Here is a 5000-nt window from a genome sequence, read left to right as displayed (position 1 = left end):
TTCTGGGACTTAGTCTCTGGAGCAACATTTCTGAAGCTCGGCACGAGCAACCACGCACGTGTCTTATATCTCCGTAAGTAAGGGTCTGACGGTCTTGGACACCTTTAGCAAAAAGTTGCGCCCTATCGAATGGAACATTTCACTAGAACACCACGAAACGATCCGACCACTCCTTCGACCTGTTTTGGGGTTTTGCAGTTTTCCATGGGGTATTTTGTATGGGGAAAACCGACCCATGCCCGTATCTCCGTACCTAAGCGTCTGACGGTCTTGGACCCCTTTAGGTAAAAGTTGCATTCCGTCGAGCTGAACATTTCACTAGAACATCGCGAAACGATCCGACGACTCCTTCTGGGAGTTTTTGGGGTCCGAAGGTTTTCTGGGACTTAGTCTCTGGAGCAACATTTCTGAAGCTCGGCACAAGCAACCACGCACGTGTCTTATATCTCCGTAAGTAAGGGTCTGACGGTCTTGGACACCTTTAGCAAAAAGTTGCGCCCTATCGAATGGAACATTTCACTAGAACACCACGAAACGATCCGACCACTCCTTCGACCTGTTTTGGGGTTTTGCAGTTTTCCATGGGGTATTTTGTATGGGGAAAACCGACCCATGCCCGTATCTCCGTACCTAAGCGTCTGACGGTCTTGGACCCCTTTAGGTAAAAGTTGCATTTCGTCGAGCTGAACATTTCACTAGAACATCGCGAAACGATCCGACGACTCCTTCTGGGAGTTTTTGGGGTCGGAAGGTTTTCTGGGACTTAGTCTCTGGAGCAACATTTCTGAAGCTCGGCACGAGCAACCACGCACGTGTCTTATATCTCCGTAAGTAAGTGTCTGACGGTCTTGGACACCTTTAGCAAAAAGTTGCGCCCTATCGAATGGAACATTTCACTAGAACACCACGAAACGATCCGACCACTCCTTCGACCTGTTTTGGGGTTTTGCAGTTTTCCATGGGGTATTTTGTATGGGGAAAACCGACCCATGCCCGTATCTCCGTACCTAAGCGTCTGACGGTCTTGGACCCCTTTAAGTAAAAGTTGCATTCCGTCGAGCTGAACATTTCACTAGAACATCGCGAAACGATCCGACGCCTCCTTCTGGGAGTTTTTGGGGTCGGAAGGTTTTCTGGGACTTAGTCTCTGGAGCAACATTTCTGAAGCTCGGCACGAGCAACCATGCACGTGTCTTATATCTCCGTAAGTAAGGGTCTGACGGTCTTGGACACCTTTAGCAAAAAGTTGCGCCCTATCGAATGGAACATTTCACTAGAACACCACGAAACGATCCGACCACTCCTTCGACCTGTTTTGGGGTTTTGCAGTTTTCCATGGGGTATTTTGTATGGGGAAAACCGACCCATGCCCGTATCTCCGTACCTAAGCGTCTGACGGTCTTGGACCCCTTTAGGTAAAAGTTGCATTCCGTCGAGCTGAACATTTCACTTGAACATCGCGAAACGATCCGAGGCCTCCTTCTGGGAGTTTTTGGGGTCGGAAGGTTTTCTCGGACTTAGTCTCTGGAGCAACATTTCTGAAGCTCGGCACGAGCAACCACGCACGTGTCTTATATCTCCGTAAGTAAGGGTCTGACGGTCTTGGACACCTTTAGCAAAAAGTTGCGCCCTATCGAATGGAACATTTCACTAGAACACCACGAAACGATCCGACCACTCCTTCGACCTGTTTTGGGGTTTTGCAGTTTTCCATGGGGTATTTTGTATGGGGAAAACCGACCCATGCCCGTATCTCCGTACCTAAGCGTCTGACGGTCTTGGACCCCTTTAGGTAAAAGTTGCATTTCGTCAAGCTGAACATTTCACTAGAACATCGCGAAACGATCCGACGACTCCTTCTGGGAGTTTTTGGGGTCCGAAGGTTTTCTGGGACTTAGTCTCTGGAGCAACATTTCTGAAGCTCGGCACGAGCAACCACGCACGTGTCTTATATCTCCGTAAGTAAGGGTCTGACGGTCTTGGACACCTTTAGCAAAAAGTTGCGCTCTTTCGAATGGAACATTTCACTAGAACACCACGAAACGATCCGACCACTCCTTCGACCTGTTTTGGGGTTTTGCAGTTTTCCATGGGGTATTTTGTATGGGGAAAACCGACCCATGCCCGTATCTCCGTACCTAAGCGTCTGACGGTCTTGGACCCCTTTAGGTAAAAGTTGCATTCCGTCGAGCTGAACATTTCACTAGAACATCGCGAAACGATCCGACGACTCCTTCTGGGAGTTTTTGGGGTCCGAAGGTTTTCTGGGACTTAGTCTCTGGAGCAACATTTCTGAAGCTCGGCACGAGCAACCACGCACGTGTCTTATATCTCCGTAAGTAAGGGTCTGACGGTCTTGGACACCTTTAGCAAAAAGTTGCGCCCTATCGAATGGAACATTTCACTAGAACATCACGAAACGATCCGACCACTCCTTCGACCTGTTTTTGGGTTTTGCAGTTTTCCATGGGGTATTTTGTATGGGGAAAACCGACCCATGCCCGTATCTCCGTACCTAAGCGTCTGACGGTCTTGGACCCCTTTAGGTAAAAGTTGCATTCCGTCAAGCTGAACATTTCACTAGAACATCGCGAAACGATCCGACGACTCCTTCTGGGAGTTTTTGGGGTCCGAAGGTTTTCTGGGACTTAGTCTCTGGAGCAACATTTCTGAAGCTCGGCACGGGCAACCACGCACGTGTCTTATATCTCCGTAAGTAAGGGTCTGACGGTCTTGGACACCTTTAGCAAAAAGTTGCGTATAACCATCCTCGTCAATACTCTCGAACACTGTAACTCGATCCGACCACTCCTTGGTACACTTTTGTGGGTTGCCAGTTTCGGTTGGGACTTAGTCTCTGGAGACCAAATTCTGAAGCTCGGCGTGGGTACCGGTTTTTCGTGCACGTCCGAGGGCCTCGACCGCCCCGAGAACCCGGACCTTCAGGATTTTGGCCATTTTTGGGGGTGCACAAAAGTGTTCGTAATCAACCTCGGATTGTACTTTTCATCATCTAGGGGCACCGTAGGGACCGAAAAAAGTGGTTTCGCATGATAGTCCACCTCGACCCATGTCGACCCTTGCGCAACCCCGACCTTCAGGATTTTGCTCTACGGAAGGGGGTGCACAAAAGTGTTCGTAATCAACCTCGGATTGTACTTTTCATCATATAGGGGCACCGTAGGGACCGAAAAAAGTGGTTTCGCATGATAGTCCACCTCGACCCATGTCGACCCTTGCGCGACCCCGACCTTCAGGATTTTGCTCTACGGAAGGGGGTGCACAAAAGTGTTCGTAATCAACCTCGGATTGTACTTTTCATCATCTAGGGGCACCGTAGGGACCGAAAAAAGTGGTTTCGCATGATAGTCCACCTCGACCCATGTCGACCCTTGCGCGACCCCGACCTTCAGGATTTTGCTCTACGGAAGGGGGTGCACACTTGCGCGACCCCGACCTTCAGGATTTTGCTCTACGGAAGGGGGTACACAAAAGTGTTCGTAATCAACCTCGGATTGTACTTTTCATCATCTAGGGGCACCGTAGGGACCGAAAAAAGTGGTTTCGCATGATAGTCCACCTCGACCCATGTCGACCCTTGCGCGACCCCGACCTTCAGGATTTTGCTCTACGGAAGGGGGTGCACACTTGCGCGACCCCGACCTTCAGGATTTTGCTCTACGGAAGGGGGTACACAAAAGTGTTCGTAATCAACCTCGGATTGTACTTTTCATCATCTAGGGGCACCGTAGGGACCGAAAAAAGTGGTTTCGCATGATAGTCCACCTCGACCCATGTCGACCCTTGCGCGACCCCGACCTTCAGGATTTTGCTCTACGGAAGGGGTCCTCTCTGTACAAGGTTTAGGGGTACATTTTCACCCAAAAACCACTATCGCTCAACCGAAACAACTCCTCGACATGTGTCTTCTCTGTGAATTTGGCCCCCATCTGACGAGTAGTTTTCGAGATATGCCCCTCTGAAGGTACATATTGGGACTTAGCCGATTTTCACCCATTGCGGTGTCTATGGGGTGTTGGGATTCGCTCTACCGACCAGCCGGTTGGGGATATCGATTCCCGGTCTTCGGCGCGTTTGCTCAACTTCGTAATGCCTACTTTTCGTCCATACACACAACACCTCGCAGAGTTCTCCTTCTGCCAGATATAGCGCGTGCCCCTTTGTTCGTGCACCGTTTTGGCCCGTTTTTCGCACATTGCCTCGAAACCATGCGTCCGACGCTTTTGCGTCCCAAGTAGTGATGTTAGAACACCACCGTGGCTAACTTTCGTCCATATACGCCAACTCCGTGCAATGTCTCCATCACCCTGATTTTGGGTGAAAACCCATTTCAGGGACTTAGCCGATTTTCACCCATTGCGGTGTCTATGGGGTGTTGGGAATCGCTCTACCGACCAGCCGGTTGGAGATATCGAGTTGCGGTCTTCGGCGCGTTTGCTCAACTTCGTAATGCCTACTTTTCGTCCATACACACAACACCTCGCAGAGTTCTCCTTCTGCCAGATATAGCGCGTGCCCCTTTGTTCGTGCACCGTTTTGGCCCGTTTTTCGCACATCGCTTCGAAACCATGCGTCCGACGGTTTTGCGTCCCAAGTACCGATGTTAGAACACCACCGTGGCTAACTTTCGTCCATATACGCCAAACTTCTCAGACACCTGCATCCGAGAGTATTTCGTGTTTTCCCATATATTGCATACTGCCAGGGGTTTTCTTCCATACAACTTTCAATGTTCTGTAAAACACCCGCGCATCGTCCGATTGGACTGAAACTGCTCCGGCGCGCTCTCTGCCGTGCTACAACTCTGCGCAAACCATCAAAACCTCGATGCCTGCGTGCGCACCTAGCCATCTGAACTCCGTACACTCTGGCTTAACAGGCCTCTTAGCCCGTTACAACATGGCTAACCCACTGGTAACCGGTAACCGTCACTCGTCCAATGTGGTCCATCACCCGTGCAAGCTGTTTCGCGTGCTTGC

Source organism: Anopheles nili (genome assembly GCF_943737925.1).
Source record: "Anopheles nili chromosome X unlocalized genomic scaffold, idAnoNiliSN_F5_01 X_unloc_2, whole genome shotgun sequence".
Classification (NCBI taxonomy): Eukaryota; Metazoa; Arthropoda; class Insecta; order Diptera; family Culicidae; genus Anopheles; species Anopheles nili.
Note: the sequence above shows the minus strand (reverse complement) of the source record.